The 19,343-nt window shown below is 42.9% G+C and overlaps 1 long non-coding RNA gene across 4 annotated transcripts; it reads right to left on the reverse strand.

Annotated features, from left to right (window-relative positions):
- Window positions 1–291: 291 nt before the first annotated feature.
- LOC133503485 (uncharacterized) lies at window positions 292–19,181 on the reverse strand. 4 transcript variants are annotated; one of them, XR_009795746.1, is made up of 5 exons: window positions 18,883–19,181; window positions 6,472–6,559; window positions 6,256–6,336; window positions 1,199–1,336; window positions 292–1,046 (listed from the first exon to the last, which is right to left on the reverse strand). It is a non-coding gene; the product is annotated as an uncharacterized LOC133503485 (long non-coding RNA). The 4 variants fall into 4 exon arrangements; XR_009795743.1 differs by lacking the exon at window positions 6,256–6,336 and having other exon boundaries at window positions 18,883–19,159; XR_009795744.1 differs by lacking the exons at window positions 6,256–6,336; window positions 18,883–19,181 and adding an exon at window positions 6,658–6,676.
- Between the last annotated feature and the right edge of the window lie 162 nt (window positions 19,182–19,343).

Raw genomic sequence — 19,343 nt, forward strand, 5'->3', positions numbered from 1 at the left:
CAAGTCGTCGTAGACGACAGGCCGCTGTGGCTCTGTACGCACGCTGTAATTTATGTACATACATGTAAACAATGCGTTGCTATGAGTGACCCAAACGGAATCTGTTCACTGGCAATTAGGGTGTGCTGATGAATGTTTTGGGAAGGTAGGGGGAAAAAAAGGCAAATGAAACTTTTATGGTCGTACTGCCAGTACATTTATTGGTAAAAAAAAAATAATAAACACATTTAAAAAAAAAAATATATATATATATACACACACACACACACAACAACAACAACAAAGATATGCTTATGATGTACACATTTATTAGAAAACGAGGACAATATTGGTTGACATTTTATGACTCATCCATTATATTGCATAGTTAAACTATGGACATCAATCCAAAGGCAAATCTTGCCAAAAAAGAAAATAGATTATTAAAAAAATACTCATCAATTAGAACAATTAAATGAGCATAAAATAAAATAAATAAAAATAATGAATAGGGACAATTAAATAAAGGAAAAACATTTTTCTTATTACTACATAATGACTATTTTTTTTATTTTTCAAAAATGTTAAAAAAATATATTTTTTTCTCTATTCACTTCTAAACTCCTGTAGTCAACTTTCTTTCAAAACAAACAAAAATGTTGGTCCACTGAAGTGAATGAATATCATGTATTTTCCTTTTTCGGTTTTCTCATCCCCCCCCCATTAGATTTTGTTTACAGTTAGATCAAACACACAATTTGCCTTTAAATACACAGTTTTTACACAACAATAATGAAAAAATACCATCACATTTGGGCAGATTCTCCATTACTAAAAATATGAAATTATTACAATTTTGAAAAAGAAAGGTTAAACCTAAGACACAATTGAATAGCTTTTGGATGCACCTCCAACTATCTTGCTAACATCCCCAAAAACATCTTTCAACGGAATACGCGTATCTTTGAAGCGTGGTCGTGCCCTGGAAAAGAGTAATGCAATTTGGTGCGTGATTTCTGTGCTTGCCTCCAGCTTTTCATCGTCATGGCAACAAATGGTGACTTCATCTGAGGAGCAAAACAAAAACTTAAAATTAGTGTATGGCCGGAAGAATGATTTTAAAAAAACTGCCGTGAAATTGTCTTTTCAAAAAATAAGCAGAGGCCGAGGGACCGGCTTTGACATATGTCCTTGTGCGCGTATGCCTTTGCTAGCGCACCTATCAGCTGTCTGCATCCGTGGCGTGTGTTTGACCCGCACCCCCTCCGCCCTCCACTCTCCCATCCGGCGCTGGTAGACAGTGACGGGTCAGGGGTCAAGATAGAGTCTGTCTGGGTTTGCTGGCTAACCCTAACGCCTGGAGCATCAAAACACACACACACACACACACATACATAGACAAGTTAGGGGGGTGGTGGGGTTGTTGTGTTTGCCCCCTAAGCAGACTAATATCACCTTTGGGATTAAGTTCCAGACAGAAATACAATGACCCCCCCCCCCCCCACCCCCACCCCTACACACATTGGATGTGCTTGGTCATAAAACCGGCCGGCGTGATGCCGACTCTTTGAGGATCATCCAATTATATTTTAGAGGAGCAACGGGGCGTGGCCACGCTTCGAGATGAATCAAGCTGCTAAGCGTCCTACACGACATACGCAACACCAGAGAACGCTATGGGACTCCGGCAGACTGCCGCTCAACCATAATTACTAGCATCATATAGTTTACATTGTGCGGTACATTGTTTTACAAAAAGACTCAACTCCATTTTTCGTTTCATCATCGTTTATCCCGTGGCTAAAAAGCGATGCGTGGAGAGTCTCCTGCAGTAGTGAATGCTGCAATCATTGATGACGGTCTCTCAAATATCCACTCGTTCCTTCTCATCTGTTTGCTCTCGTTGTATTATTATAATACCAATTGATACTTTCAGTTATTGTCCAATCCAGATGGGTTCAGCTGCATTAGTTAGTATCCAGGGGGCCGTACGTCTTAAATATTTAGGTGTTTAAGTGAGTTTACAATGTTCACCCGGCTATCGCAGGTTTCATAAGAGTTGAGACCTCGCGAATATTTCAAACACGGTGAATATTTCTGTGTTTGATTGATGAAGCCTGCCTGGATGAGCGGCCAAACGCCTTCTCAGGCAACTAGTCCAGCTGCCGTTGATTTCAAAATGAAATGACCCAGATCATTTTTGTCAAGGGCCACATTGTAGGTACAGATTCCCTCAGAGGGCCGTTATGACCGTGAAACCATGAAAAACCTTCCCCTCATCATATTTACACATGAAATTTATGAATTAGTTTGGGAATCAGAAATCAAGTGTAGTGAGTTTTTCAACTACTGACACACAAATCCTCGCAATATTTCACCGTTATCATATTTGAAATTTTGGTACAGATCTTAACAAAAATCATGGAAGTCGATTCACATGATATGCCTTCGCGGGCCACATAAAATCATGCGGCGGGCCAGATATGTCCCCCGGGGCCTTGAGTTTGACACCTGTGACCTAGACGAATGAAACTATTCAGAGCGATGTTTCAGAACATTTTGGGTTCAATACATTAAAAAAATGGGGCTTGAACATGAAAGGACGGCTTGGAAAGCTGCGACGTTGACGTCTACTCGGATGAGAGGCGAAACTTGTTCAAAGACAGCTAAAAGAAGTCCAGGTGTGAGCAATTAAATGCCCTGAAAGAGAACAATTCCGTGTGAAATTCGTAGAGAGCGGGAACAGGTGCAATGGGAAACTTTAAAAAGTTTTTGTCAACAAGTTGAAGCGTGTTTTAAGAGGTTTGAACATATCATGAGTTTTCCTCCAATGGGTTGTTTTCACTGACGTCACATTTTTTGCTGTATTATCCATACACCACTGCGCCCCGCCATTTAACCTCTCGACCTAACGTTTACCAGTGTCCAAGTCTCCGGAACGCTCTCAGTTACCGTTTGTGTTTCACAGGTGTCTCAGGACTCAAGTACACAAGGGAGGACTTGCTAACCATCAGAGAGCCTTCTTCTGACTTTTTTTTCGACAACTCTCGCCAATTCGCTGAAGCTTTTTCCAGAGTTACTAGTCGGCGCACTCTTCAAAGCCTCGCGATCCGGTACACAAGTCCGGCTGCGTAAGCTGGGACATCGTCTAACGCTTCCGACGAAAGACTTTGGCCTTTCTGCGGCTCTGTTCTCCACGGAGACTTGGCTTTGTGGACGCTGCTATCACGCTCCCCGGCCTCAACCCCCATCGTGCTGGTGCGTCACCGAGCTAAGCTAACAACCTTAATCGATACTCTTTTCAGAATGCCAACATTACAGTTAAGATCCTTTTTTGTTAGTAACTTGAAAGATTCGAGAATTTTGTGAAATACTGGATTTGTTTATTCTTTTGTCTTTCTGCCACTGCCATCAATTTTTAAACAAATTGTAAACATTTCGCTATGTGTGTGGTGAACTAATACACAGGTTTTACTTTTTGAAAAAAAAATGGAATAAATGGAGTTTGCCTCAATATTAAAAAAAATATATCACAACCTTTCGTTTTCCGTGTTAGCATGCAGGTAAGTGATCCTCCTTCCCTCATAGAGGGGCGTAATACTGAGTCCCATGATGTGTGTATGCCAGGTAGCCTAGTAGTCAGTCTGGGCTTGATGTGCTGTCAGTCGCGTCTTCAATAAATGGGGTTCGAAACATAATATCGTCCACCTTGCCTATCTATGAGTAACGGAGCTCAGGGATCGAAAATGGCTGCCGTACGGGCCAACCCAACTGGTGACGTCACGTGAAAACAACCCATTGCGGGTGGGTTTGGAACACCCCCCCTCCCCCCACAATAAATGACGGTTCACTATAATCCAAGCTGTGATCGATTTACAGAAAGCAGGATCAAACAAGTTCCGTGCGGAAAACACTTTGGATGGAAAGTCAAATCCGAGAAGTGCGAGACTGCTGAATCCCAGCTCAGAAATAAGAGGTCAAACACCAGAGGAACAGACCGCAGGGGGGAAGGGGAAACTCCCCGAAATAAGCCCGAGTGTTAAACCTGATAATCCCCCGCCGAATTATTACATCTGTGAGGTCTACCGAGGCTCTGGGGGTGATTAGCGAGACAGATGTAAACAATATCCTGCGTGAATAGGAGGAGGAGAGCAGCGAGGCGACTGGAGATGGGCAGCCAAAGTGGGGAAGAGAAAGGAGGCCCGGCCAAGCGGGAGTTGGAGGTTTAGAGCTAAAAAGTGAGGAGACGCTGGAGAGGAAATGGGCGTAACGTGCGGGATTTGAAGAGAAGGGATCCTTTGGGTGGGGGATAAGGCCTAGGGGTGGGGTGGGGGTTTTAGGGGCAGCAGATTGGGAGACGGGACACATTACGACGTGACACAAGGGAGTTTGGTTAGCTGGACGTAATGTATGCAGAGTGAGGCTGACGAGTTCAGAGCGTCTGGTCTGGTGGGACCCCCTTAAAGGGTCAGAGAAGCTAGGAGCAAATCTTTTTTTGGAATGGGGGGTTGAGGGGGGGGGGGCAAAGTTGGACGAAGAGGACATGGCTCGGGTCTCAAGAAGCTATTCAGGCGACACTCTCTGCCTGATGTCCTATTGAGGTCTGGTTCTGGGGCAAGGGGAAGGCCCACCACCCCCCCCCCAGTTCAAGTCCAGCCTGGCTGCTTAGTAGACTCCCCCCGCATTTCAATTTTGCCACAGCCGGGAAAAGGTGCAAACCAACTGTGAGGAATAGGCAATTGACTAGGTACAGCAGCACATTCTTTTAGTTCTGTCTCGTAGGCAAAGGTTGTCATAAACAGTGCAGTGGCGTTATACATGAGTGCAAGATAAAATCATAGCAATAATTATCATCTGTGTAAAGTAAACCATTAAGAGTCTAAACTTGCACCATAGTTATTTTATACAGCCAGTAGATGGAAAGTGAAAGTGAGAAAGTACTACAAAAATATGGATAAAGTGTAGGTGTGAATGTAATCTGTAATCCCACTACTTTTTACTCTTATTCTTACTTGAGCACAAATTTTGTCTACTATATACATATATATATATATATATATATATGGTTGAATGCACTTGATACAGTAAGACAGTTTAATAGCTCCAACAGTACACATCAAATATGAGCACAAAAACACACGTGTACACAAACAGGATATGCGACACATACCGTGTGTGACTGAAGGTGAGACGTGGTGCGAAAAAGAACGGAGGAGGTTGAAAATGAAAAGTGTGACCACGGTGTGACACACGAGAGTGAAAAATAATGCGCCTGTCAATAACGTAAGAGAGGTGCAGCGGTATGATACAAGAAGTTAAGTGCCAGTGCTGTGAGCTAACAGGTAGAAAAATGTTTAGGGGAAGGGATTGTTTTTGGTTATGTGGTAACTGTGTTGTGGAACATAAAAAAACAATATTTTGTCGTGGTGATATTGTCTATATTAATGCAACAAAGACTGTTCATCAGCTGTTCTGTTTTTTTGTGTTTGTGTGTGGTGGGCGGGTGTTAGCTTGTGCTAGCGCTAAATGTGTTAGCTCAGGCTATCACCAATGACACTGAATAAAAACTGGATTGCGCACAGGCCAAAACATTGTTTTGGGTACTATTTTACGTGAAAGTTGACATCCTTTGATATCCTTACAATTGTATATTGTGAAACATAATATCGAATTTAATTGGAATACGTTAGGTTTAGCATTTTTTGTTGCGCTGTTGGCTGTCAAAACCGTGCAGGCGGTCGCAAAGAAGAACAATAACTTTTCACAAGTAAGTGTGTTTCAGCTTAACCTTCATAATTGTGTGTATATATATATATATATATATATATATATATATATATATATATATATATATCTTCGTTTTCCATAACAATGTGTGTATGTTTACCATCATTTTTGCCCTGACCAGAAGTCAGAGCCTGTTGACCATGGCGTACAAATGATGGATGTAGAGTCCGGCAGTCCAGTTTTTATTCTACATCATTGTATATCACTAACGGCATAATATTGTCCTTCATAAACTGAATTTAACCCTCTTTTCATTTTTACTTGTGTGTATTTTAGCCACATTAGGACACTAACAGCGCTGTTAACACAATCAAGGAATGTTGAAAACAGCGAGGAGCTAAGAACGTTGCAATTATGAGACAAGGGACAGAAAAAGATGGGTGATTTTCATAATTAAACACAAAAATATTTTTGACAATATTGTAAAGCAAATAAATACATTGGTATTGCGTGCGATGTGGTTGAGGGAATGTGGTACTTTAAATTCACCTTGAGACATTTTCTTTCCAAATAAAGGCCACAATTTTGACAGCTGAGGGCCGGACATCCGCGCCCGCCATTGCGACGCAACTGATGGAGCACAACATCGTCGGTAGTGGAAATCTCAGAGGATGACAGCCAAATGAATAACAATGAACTCGCGCACCGAGAGTCGCGCAGATGAACTGAAAAGAACCGTGTGCGCGTGTGTCTGTGTCTACAAACCTCCATGTGGTCTGAGCTCCCCTCCCGTCTCGCCGTGGGTGTGCGTGAGGACCCCACTCTCGTCATCCCCGTGTAGTTCGCTTCGTGCCTGATGAGAAAAGAAAAGAGCAAAAATGAAGGGCCTGCGTGCCTCATTTGTAAATCAAACACCCCCCCCCCCCGCATATAAATATTGGGTTTATTCACCAGTGAGAGTCTAACCTCCCATGTGTGCTTCTAGTTAGCCTGCTAGCATGCTGGCAATCTGATCTGAAGACATTTTCATGGGATTTTACCTACGCGTGTCATTGTGAACCCCCATTGATCCCCAATAAAACAAAAAACAAAACAATTTTTTTTCATAATTTAATGGATGGGATTCGCGTGAGATGAAAACGAAAAATGACACACATTTAGAATAATTGGAATGGAAAAAATTGAAGCACAATGTGCAGCAAGAACAAAAAGATGATAGTTTACAATCATATAGACAATAATAATAATAGTAATAGAAATTTACAAGAGCAGACGGGTAGATGTGATCAAATAATAATATCCCTGCCTTTTGACGTCATAATTAAAGGACTTTAAACCAATAACTTGAAAATCATGCTAGCTGTGCAATAGTTTGACATAACGAATTAATTAATCACAATAAAGAGCTCAAAGCCTCTTTTTTAAATAAATCCGATAATCTGCTGCCTGCTGTGAAGAGTTGAGTTCACTACCACAATGCAGCGTTCATATCTTGTATTTTCTTTTTTTTTGTTTTGTTTTTGCTCCAAAGTCAAAGCAAAACTGTTATTTAACGACGGCTCTTACGTGTGATTGACTGGCGACCAGTCGAGGGTGTACTCTGCCTCTTAAATTATGTCAGCTGAGATCAGAGCAAGGATAGGATAGAGCAAGTACTGTACAAATATTTCCAAAGGTCTATAATAAATGGCTTTCAATGGCTTATATTCCAAAACTGTAGTGGGACGTCAAGGGGGGGAAAAAAAAAAACAATTAATACTTCCTTATGCTTCAAAGTGATTAAATAAGCCACTTTTCCCCGCAATATTTTGTCGTCGTAGTACAGCAAAAATCACAAAAAAATATGTCATCTTATTTCATACTCCAGATATTTCAGCTGCTGATTTTATTAGCAGATAAAGTGTTCCCTTGACAAATTTAGACGGTGGAAGATTCCGGCCACTTTTGTAAAGGTGAGAGGAAGGGACGAGCCTAAGGGTGGGTGGTATCGTTTGAAGAAATACGATTGTTTAAAAAAAAAAAAAGGTCCCGGGTTCAATCCTGGCCCCCGTCTGTGTGGAGTTTGCATGTTCTCCCCATGCCTGTGTGGGTTTTCTCCGGGCACTCCGGTTTCCTCCCACATCCCCAAAACACGCAACATTAATTGGACACTCGAAATTGCCCCAAGGTGTGATTGTGAGTGCGACTATTGTCTGTATCTGTGTGCCCTGAGATTGACTGGTGACCATTTCAGGGTGTACCCTGCCTCCTGCACGTTGACAGCTGGGATAGGCTCCAGCACTCCCTGTGACCCTTGTGAGGATAAGCGGAAAAAAAATAATAAAAAAATATATATATAGCAAAAGAGAGAAAGATGGTGTGTGTGTGTGGGTGTACGTGCATGTATGAGATGTATTTAAAAAAAAATCGGGCTATGGTAAAGAAAGGCAGCAGGAAGGGGAAGGAGCAAAACACTTTGCGTGAGGAGCTGGCAGGGAAGAAGGTTAAAGCCCAGGAATGACCAAAAAATTATGTGATGATGCGTGTACGTGCGTGCATGCGTGGGCTTGCGTGTGTGTGTGTGTGTGTGTGTGTGTGTGTACGCGCAAGCATGTGTGTCAGCCCCAGCTGGGTAGAGATTCAAGTTGACATGCTGATGGGGATTGAAGCAGTGGGTGGGGTGCAGCGTGTGGCAACAAAGTGAGTGGTCACCAAACTGCCATTTCGACGCGAGAATCGAGATGATGATGGGGCCCGCAGGTGGGTTTGTGTCAAAAGAGGGGGCTGCTTTTGTGCAGGTGGACGACCACTTGACCCATCCCCTCCATCCAAAAGAGGATGTTGTGTTCTGAGGTGATGAGGGAATGTGCTTTCTTTCGAATTAAGCAGAAGTCCTCCCGCTGTGCCTTCCTTCTAGTTCCTTCTACACACACACATACAGTACTCATATACAGGTACTGTGTATACCTGTGATAGGCTGGGAACCAGTTCAGGGTGTACCCCACTTCTTGCCCAGAATCAGATGGGTTAGGCTTCAGCACGCCCAAGACCCTTATGAGGATCAGTGCTGAAGAAAATGTGTGTACACACTCACACACACATATCACATTTCAAACTACAGTGGTGCCTCGGTTCTTGACCACAATCCGTTCCAGAAAGCGGTTCGAGAACCGATTTCTTCGAAAACCGAATCAACTGCCGCACGAGTTATGTAATTTCTGTTTTTTTTTCAGGGGTTCGTTTGAATTGACAATAACAAAGCCCGTCGTGGGTGGCCAGCTGGTCTGGCCGCGCGCGTTGTTATTTCCGGGTTTTGTAAGGGGCATTCGAGAACCGATTTACGCTTGAAAACCAAAAAAAAAAAAAAAAAAAAAAAAAAAAATCTGAAAATTTTCGTTTGAAAACCGATTTGCTCAAAAAACAGACATTCAAAAACCGAGGTACCACTGTATCTTGAACAGTGTGCAGACTGGGAGCTAGCAAATTGCCAATCCCTGTTACTGTACTTAAATCATTTTTTTCCAGGTATTTCTTTTTCAGACAATGTTTTACTCTCAGTTCCTACATATGAAAAAAGATCCTGGTATTCGCCATTTCTGCTGCTTACTTTCTCAAAATAGGCTTTTGCCCAGATGAAACTTAAAAACTAGATCAAACTTCAAAGATATACTTACGAAGCCGTAAAACAGATTTTGACTGATTGCTTATGAGTACTTTTGTCACCTCTGGTGCTTGTTAGCATTTAAATATTTCTTGTCTATGTTTGAAGGATAGCATCTACTACATGTTCTGAGAGAATTACATCCATCCATCCATCCATCCATCCATCCATCCATTCATCCATTTTCATAGCCGCTTGTCCTCACAAGGGTCGTTGTGAGTGCTGGAGCCTATCCCAAATGTCAACGGGCAGGAGGCGGAGTACACCCTGAACTGGTTGCCAGCCAATCGCGGGGCACATAGCGATAAACAGTCGCCCTCACAATAAGACCTACGGGCAATTTAGTGTCCAATTAATGTTGCATGTTTTGGGGATATGGGAGGAAACCGGAGTGCCCGGAGAAAATGCACGGAGAGAACATTCAAACTCCGCACAGGCAGGTCCGCGATTGAACCCGGGACCTCAGAACTGTGAGGCCAACGCTGATCCACCTGTGCCGCCCGAGATAATTACAATTAGTACCCGGCAAAGAGGGAGATGTAAATTTGAGGAGAGGTGGCCAAACATTTGAACGGGCTATCTGTAATTGAGAGGAAATGCACTGCAGTTAAAATGAAAACAAAGAAAAGCGGGATTTTACAACACGTAACGTTCACGGCTGCAGCCAGGGTAAGAGGTGCGCGGCTACCTACTTTGGGGTGCACAGGAGATGAACCCTGAGCTGACATGTTAAATTACAGGAGGCAGCAGACTGAGACAGACAGGGGGGTGCTGGGGGGGTGGAGGGGGGGGGGGCTGTCAAAGTGTCTGGCTGGGTTTCACTCCATGGAGCTGCAAGGGGCGTTTATTTGACCAGGAGGGTGGGCCGCGGAGACGCAGGACTGATTCCTGGCTCGATTTGGGCTTCTGGAGATGGGCCAGAGGGTGGGTGGCGTGCACCCCCGCCCCCTCCCCCCCTTTTTTTTTTTTGCACCATGTTGTCCGCGGAGCAAAGCAATAAGAAGCAACTTATAAAATAAGCAAACACAGAGGCAGCTTACAGACAGACAGCCAGCTGGGGGGGGGGGGATGCAGACACACACACACACACACACCTCCCCTCGGTGCACCGCCGCACCCCTGACCTTGACCCCTCCGGTCATTCCTAACCTGTTTGTGAATGGACGTCAGTGCAGCTGGGCTGTCTAGCTGCATAATAAGTGCGACTTCCTTCGCCACACGCAAACACCTTCATCATCAACATCATCATCATCATCATCACGGAGCTCGTTCCCACGCCCGACGGACGACTGATATGAAGTCTCGGCGTATGGACCCAGAAACCTTTTCGGCTTGGCTAAACGACACTTTAAACAGCAATAATAACTTTATGCAATAATATTTGTAAAATGAGGTCACCAAAATATAAAGTATTTCTGTCTCTATGATGCAGTAGAATTTTACACTACTACAACCGTCATAATATTGTTAAGGTGAAAACGTCCTATCATCTTTTTAACAGTAAAAATTGTACAGCGTATTAATAGATTGTTCTATTAATACCTCACAATCAATGAAGGGAAAGGGAATGCTGGAAAAAAAAATCAATGTTTTAGCGATATAGAATTATTATTATTTATATATTTTTCTCATTTTGACTTCAATTTTTTATATTTAACAAATAACAAAACCCGTTAAAATAATATGAAAATAAAAACTTGTTTTATTCATTTCCATGCAAGCCAGATAAAACATTTAGAAAGCATGAAATACATGAAAATTTAAAAACATTCACCCCAATAGATTCTTGTAGTGTTTCAAACAATATATTTTAACTTCTTAAAATCATTAGCATGATTTTTTATCATAATAAAATTCAATGTATTATTTTATTAGAATTTTTAAAAAATTATTTATTTTTAATTTTTTAATCTAATTTAATTTACCAGTAGTATTACTTGATTGCTTAATAGCTGATAAAAATCACATGATTGCACACCTTACTTAAAAAAAAAAAAAAAAATCAACCGAGTTACTGTTTGTCGCAATTTTAATATTACAATATTACATAAACGTTTATGAACAACAAGAATTGGCTTGGTTGTTTCATGCCTGAAAATAAGGAAAAATTGTACAAAACAAACGCACAGAATGTAGTACAGTGGACCGTTGCATATTTTCGGTCTGGCATTCGTAAATTTTGTTTTAAACCATTACTATTAATATCGTGTAGGAAATGATAGTCACGTTCAGGGGAGCGTCAATTTTTTGCACATTTTCACAATTACAACCACTTCTGTTACATTTATACCGAACAAAAACTGAAGAAACTTGTTCAATAAAATTGGACAATGAGCCACATGGTGCTGAACTAATTTTTCACAATTCTGGTGAAAGTTGATATAATTCCCAAATATGGCACCTTGACGCAATATATATTTCCTAATGATGAAAGAATAAAACCGAAGCATTTCAAGACAAAAATCCCCCTTCAGTGTGATGAGTCCATGCAGGCCGAATGCACTCATACACATCATTCATCATACATGGGGAGGCGAGGAGGGGTGTGGGTGGGGGGTTTCACATTTTCATTAGGGCCATGTCTGTGTTGAGCGGCATGGCCTTTTACTAAAGTGTGAGCAGGCGGTTTAATCACACACATGGCTCGACTCCATTCTCATTCCCTTCTCTTTTTCACTCCACATGCAGTGTCCATTCCATTCGGGCTTCATAATTGTGCTCCTCAGTGCTTGTCTGGCCAGCTGCAGAGTTCGCAGCCTGTTGCGATGACATAATCACTGACTTGGAGCAACGCAACTCCCCCCCAAAAGCCCAAACCCCACTAAGTTCCTTTCGAGAGTCTGTCCAGACTTAGACTTTAGTCCGTGTGGAGTAACCAAAGCAAATTCCCACATAAAAATGTCCATCCATCCATTTTCTTTGCTGCTTATCCTCACGAGGGTCGCGGGGAGCGCTGGAGCCTATCCCAGCTGTCAACAGGCATTAGGCGGGGTACACCCTGAACTGGTTGTCAGCCAATCGCAGGGCACATGGAGACAAACAGCCGCACTCACAATCACACCTCGGGGCAATTCAGAGTGTCCAATTAATGTTGCATCTTTTTGGGCTGTGGGAGGAAACCGGAGTGCCCGGAGGAAACCCACACAGGCACGGGGAGAACATGCAAACTCCACACAGGCAGGGCCAGGATTGAACCCAGGACCTCAGAACTGTGAGGCCAACGCTTTACCACCTGCCCCACCATGCCGCCCATATGTTATTATTTTTATTTTATTTTATTATTATTATATAATTACTTATTTATAAAAATACACCAACTTAAACTACGTTATCAGCTTCTGCGTGTTTTGGTGCAATAATAAGCATTTTACACGCAAAGTAGTTTTGTCGCGGTTGCATAATTTCAAAACAATACCGAAAACTTTGTATATACATTCAGGGTATCGAAACTTTTACTATTTCGCAGTTTATGGCTAACTAAACCAAACAGGAACTTCACAAACGTTGACTGGTCGATATTTCCAACACATGATTGGTCTGACTGCTGTGTCAGCTTCTTCATCGCCGGCTACTTCATCTAAATTCGAATGTGTGTGCTGTCTAACTGGCTCAAATTAATAAACTTTGACGCATCCAAAAATCTTGTATTCCTCACTGTCTTCGTGGGACCCTTCAAAATAATGTTCATCGCTCAAATTATCGACAAATTCATCAGCGTACTTCAAGTGTATTCCTACGCGATCCATGTTGTTGTCACAACGTCCTACATCACGCCCCTGATCGGCTTTCTTCGCCACGTTTCCGTCGTTTTCCGGCAGATGCAGCAACGTGCGATCATTTGTTGCAGATAATCGAAAAATAAATTTTTTTCCTTCAAAACAGATTTAACATTCGTATTCAGCATAAAAACCGTCTATTATTAGCAAAAAGGTGCATTGAGCTCCTTCCATTCCCTTTAAAGGGAATGAGAGGAGCCCGTTTGATTGGCGGGGAATGAAGTTGGCTGCACACCCACCCGCAGTGTCGCAGCCCGCCCGCTCTTAGTTCTGCCCCTAGCGTGCAGTTGTACTTCCACGCCGTGTCGGGCTTACACCAGTCACGAAAGCAGAGCTCGAGTTTTGAAACCAGAGGCGCAACTCCAGTTAAATTAAGTCGGCGTTCCTCTGCTTGGTCAGAAGGAGCCGGACAAGGAGAGTGTAACGGGCTCTGGAGGAATTGAGCGATGGCTGTAAATGCTTTCAGCAAGTATTACATCAATGCGACACACGCCAACACCCCCCCACCCCTCCCACACACACACACAACCACTCCGCCCCATACACACACACGCAGACATACGAACAAAATCAATAGCTAAGCAAATAAAAACCACCAAGCAATCTGAATAAGGCACAACTAGACCCACTCTCAAAATTGTCATTCGTAAAAGGAAGCATAACTATAATTGAATAACTCTTCACGATACCAAGTGTTGTCAAAGTTGACAGGGAGGTTTTATGACTTTCAGATCTTGATTGATATCATACAAGGCAATAAAAAAAAAAGGGCGGGGCAACATGGAGGAACGTAAAACCAGGACTGGGGAGATAGCGAGTTCACCCCACTCAGGTCCCCAAAAGTGTGAAAATGATGTTTAAAATGTTTGTGGGGTTTATGACTGACCATGGTAACCAAAAGAAGAACGGTGCTTTCATCACCAAAATTATATTCAAGCATAACAATGCACCATCTTAAAGATATTTCAGCAAGTCACAAGTTTAATGTCTATAAAAAATGTGAAATTGCAATTATTAAATGGTCAAAATGTAACTTGACTTGTGAAGTTTTGGATTGAAATAGTTTTTCATTCCAGTAAATATGACCTCCTAATGCTGCAAATTCAATAAATGACAATCAAGTGTCTTAAAGCTCTGTTGTGTGTTACAATTTGGAAAAGAAATGTTCAGTATTTAACTAAAAATAAATATTGTCATCACTGGGAGCGTTCAAAAACATTTCAATTATATTCTGACGGCTGATGACTGGAAAATGACAAAATTGCGATCACTATATCACCATATAGAATACAAATATTTGTCCCGTGACCCAAGTGAAGAGGAGCGGAACACCAGAGGAATGAATGAATGATTTAATATTATGTGTATAATAATTTGGAGCTAATATCAGAAGAACTGAATGCACACTGAGGTGAAAAGATGATTTGTGGTATAGTGTACAATTTATTGTTTGAATGTATTATTACTACAGTATTATTTTCATTATTATACACTTTTTTGTAAATTTGTATGATACGTGAGGAATATTAACCTTTGTACAGTTAAAAATGTTTTTAGGATACTGACGCTGGAATGATTTCATTTACCAATTTTCACCCCCCCCACCCGAGCGCTTTTATTTTTAACAAAATCCGAAAGTGACTTTCCACACGATCTCACGCTGTCCTCCCCGGCTTGCGCGGACCACTTGAAACAAGCCCGGCTGCGCACTCGGCAACCTAAATGCTCAGCAGCACAAGTCTTCATTAGCATAAAAGCTTTCTGCGGGAGACGGTGGGGTGTGGAGTGTTTTCTTTAGTTCCTTTCAGTCAGTGTGAATGCAAACAGTCAATGGGTTACAATTACTCTTTGTACAGTGTGCGTGCGGTTAAATCAGCCGACAAGCAAACCCGGTTGTGCGCAATGTCCACGCTGCTCCTGTTAAAACATATGGCGCTGTCATTGTTATTATGCTAATGATGGATAGGAGGCCTGCAAGATTTATGTACGCGTACGATGCATCTTACAACCTAGTGACAAAAAAAAAAAAAAACAGCAACAATAACGACAACACAGTTTATCATAAATTGCACACACAAAAGAAAATTATACTCCGGCCCTAAAGGGGGCTCTAATGCACATTTAAGAACTTTCATTAAAATCATCAAGTGCCACAGCTGTAAAGTGTTGGTCTTACCGTTCTGAGGTCTAGGGTTTGATCCCGGCCTTGCCTGTGTGGAGTTTGATGGTTCTCCCTGTGAATGCGTGGGTTTTCTCCGGGCACTCCGTTTTCCTCCCACATCTCAAAAACATGTGACATTATTTGGACAGTCTAAATTGCCCGTAGGTGTTTGTCTCAATCTGCCCTGCGATTGGCTGGCAACCACTTCAGAGGCTCCCCCGCCTCCTGCCCGTTGACAGCTGGGATAGGCTCCAGCACTCCCATGACCCTCGTGAGGATAAGCGGCTAAGAAAATGGATGGATGGATGCATATGTGCATCTTAGATGGATGGATATATGACAATTTGAAACTTTGGTACTTGATTCGCCTTCACAGGCCACATAAAATCGTGTAGCGGGCCGGATCTGGCCTCCGGGCCTTGAGTTTGACACCTGTGGACTAGATGGATGGATGGAGTAACATCAAGTGAAAATTGAGTTTATTAAAATACATCACTGAGGAGCAACCACATGGCAGAGTTAACTGGAATGCCGTTAAAGACGCTCCATCCTTATAACGTAAGATTGTAATATTGGGCGGGGAACATCTGGTTAATGTTTGTACCTGGTATCCATCCATCCATTTTCTTAGCCGCTTATCCTCATGAGGGTCACGAGAGTGCTGGAGCCCATCCCAACTGTCAACAGGCAGGAGGCAGGGTACACCCTGAACTGGTTGCCAGCCAATCGCAGGGTATGTAGAGACAAACAGCTGTATTCACAATCACACCTACGGGCAATTTAGAATGTCCAATTAATGTTCCATAGAGTTTGGGATGTGGGAGGAAACCGGAGTGCCCGGAGAAAACCCAGGCAGGCACGGGGAGAATATGCAAACTCCACACAGGTGGGGTCGTGCCGCCCTGTACCTGGTAGTTGAAACTGAAATTAAGGGAGATGTGTAGCATTTGTTTATTGGCATGCGCCTTTAAGGGAGGTTGCCTAGCGGGTGGCGTCAGAAGTTGGAGTCACTTAGGTTGGCCATGGACTATGCGGATAGTTCAGTGCGGGCGTTTGCTTGATGCCCCTTGTGAGTGCCTTTATTTTGTACTTGTGTCTGAGCATTTGGCCCTATCGGGACAAGCCGAAACCGGAAAGCTGCGGCTAACGCACTGTGGCTAATGCAAATTTGTCAACCAAGCAATGGCTCAGAATTAAAAACAAAACAAAAAGGATCTCATAAATTGGGGCTTTCTTAAATCAAAGTTCCACAGTACGTTGTTTACATTTTTTTGTATCGCATCACAGAGTCCTATTAATTTGTCACGGTAGCAAGCTGCCGTGCACCGTGATGCTGCTTCTCCGAGCAGACAGCAGGCGAGCGGCGTCTTCCAAGGGGATAATGGCCTACTTCCAGCGAGTGCCGTGCACCAAGCGAGAGGGTCCCTCTGCTAATTAGCCCTGACAGGTGAAAACAACCACAAATACCTGAGCGGCTCGCCGTGAGACGGCCAATCGCACACGCGCAAACATCAACACGGGCACAAAAGCGAGGGGGTACACCGGCACGTTTTTTAAGACTCTATAGCTGCAATACAGCAGCCTGCATCCCGCTGCTTGTGCACTGATCCCCCCGCGCTTTGACAAGGCGTAATAAAGCGCCGCATTGTGCGCGTATGACTGTGTGTATGAGGGTGGGTCGGCGAAGGGTGGGGGGGTGGGGTGTTAACACAATGTTGCATGCTGATTGCTGTGAGAAGGGTGTACACCGCAGGGTCCCACGGCACAGCGGCACACTAGGGCCTACAACAGCGAGTGGCGAGCATGCTAATGAGGTTATTATGTATTGGCCGCTTCTTTCCTTTACAGTGCGTCTGTCGGCGGAGGCACGAAGCCCGGCGCAGATGTCACATATGGCACAATGCGGCGACAACGGCGGCGTCTCATAAAAAATGGCGGGCACGGGAGCGCGGCTCCCCTCCAAAGGCAGAAAAGGGCATTTGCATACGTAATGAGGTGAGCTTAAGACGCAAAAGACGCTGGGCACGCAGGCGACATTCACCCGCTAATTGCCCCCGCTGTTTATTCAATCAGCAGCCGGGCGGCTTTTTATTCAAGCGCTTTTATTTACAGCCGAAAAATAAAGAGCGGGGGAGGAAGGGGCGCGGGTGGAGCGCATGCAAATGCAATTTACGGCGTATTTGCATAGCCGTTAACGACCGGAGGGCAGATGGCAAACAGCGGGCACTCCGAGAGACCACCCGAGCGCCATCTTGGCCGAGGAAGACAGCTGGCAGATAGCGATCGGCCATTTTGTAAGCGGCGCCGCTGCTTCCAGGCAGAGGTGGTAAGGAAAGGAAAAAGAAAAAAAAAAAAAAAAACAAGGCGCCAGTCCGTGTGCCAGGAGGCTAGCGGGTAGGAGTTGTGCTTTCGCAAGTTGCCCGCTACACGCAATGATAACAGAAGCGCGATCACAAGGTTTCTATGAGGGGAGTCGCTCATGCTTTTATTTTTACAGTCTGCCAAGGTTCGAGGTTCAGGTTCGTCACCCGCTCGACGAACGGTAAAAACAAAATGTGGAGGGGGGGAGGACGGTTAATGTCATTTTATGATTATGAAACATGCAAAAGGACAATCATATCTGCTCTCGGCAACCTGAGAGCATAATTGCGCGAGTGATTTTTTAAAAATCTTTAGACAACAAGAAAAAAACAAATAAGTCTGGTTACTTCGATTCAACCATTGCAAATTCCTGTGACCTAAATGTCCGATCATCTACACAGAAAAAGAGAATTTTGCATGCACATTTTTTAAAAAATAAATATTGTGCCAGCAAGTTAAAAGTGACTTATACAATTATGCCATTTGGCTAACATTGTGCTAAGATAAGCTAAGCTAACCATAACTTGAAGTTATGAATGACAATTGAAATTAAGACATCCATCTAATCTATTTTTTAAATGAAAAAAAATGACTGATATCTTGTCACAACCCATTTTTTTAAAAATATTGTGCGGTGTTTTGTAATATTTCTCCCTAAATAAAATAAAATCTTGTGACGCATTTTCACTTATCTTTTTTTTATATGTTCAAAGAATCAAAAGTGTAATCTTAACATACATTTTTTTCGTCTCACTTTAAGTCTTTGTGTGGTCTTCCATTCATGTTTATTTTTTTTGTAAACTTGTGATGCAGGCCATGTTTTTAAGTTATTAAAATTTGCAACAGCAAGAAAAAAAGCATAAATAAACAAATACATAAATAAACCAACAAACAAACAAGTAAAGTAAAGAAAGAAAGCGGGCTGAAGTTGCACTCTGGCCCGGATTTTGAATACCCTTGACCTCTAGCATCCTTGTGGAAATGTTTCAAAACTGGACCAGATCCAGATTGCAACTGGTTTACACCGGTTACACAGAGGACACGTTATTGTAATATTTGATTGACATTGGTAGTTTTTTTTTTCAACCATCATTTTTTTTTTTTTCAAGAGTTAGGACATCAGCAGTGTCACCAAAATTAAATGGGAGCATCTTTAGGGGTAATTCAATTCAATTCAATTCGGATTGAACCCAAAACAAACCCATTTAAACACGGTGATGTGGTGTTCAGGTACTCACCAAAAAAAGTAGGAACTCTCTGTGTTGGGCTCTGTCTCCAGAACTGATGCTTTTAGTCCCGTGAGCGCCGTCCTGACTTCTCTTCACAATTGGTTTTGTAACGGTTCAAAAAAAAAATTAAAACAATGAAGAATGAGTCTTTTTTGTATGAGGGAGGGAGGAGTCAACTCATTAGCGGCCATTCGTTAGCTGCGCGTCGTGGACTTCTGCTTTCACACGGAAAAAAGAGGAAGCCGTGAAAGCCCTCATTTTTTCCTGCGCTCCACCTTCTGATCAATACCGCACTCCCATATCCTCTGAAGCAGCTGCTCTTAGTGCGGCTCAGGAAATATAAAGCAATAAAAAAAAATATATATATATATATATATATATATATATATATCTAGCAGATTGGAGAAGAAGTTGTCCTTTCATGTGCGCCCGTGAGATGAAGGTATATTGGACTTGGATGGAGCGTCCTG

Source organism: Syngnathoides biaculeatus, chromosome 7 (genome assembly GCF_019802595.1).
Source record: "Syngnathoides biaculeatus isolate LvHL_M chromosome 7, ASM1980259v1, whole genome shotgun sequence".
In the NCBI taxonomy this organism is placed as follows: domain Eukaryota; kingdom Metazoa; phylum Chordata; class Actinopteri; order Syngnathiformes; family Syngnathidae; genus Syngnathoides; species Syngnathoides biaculeatus.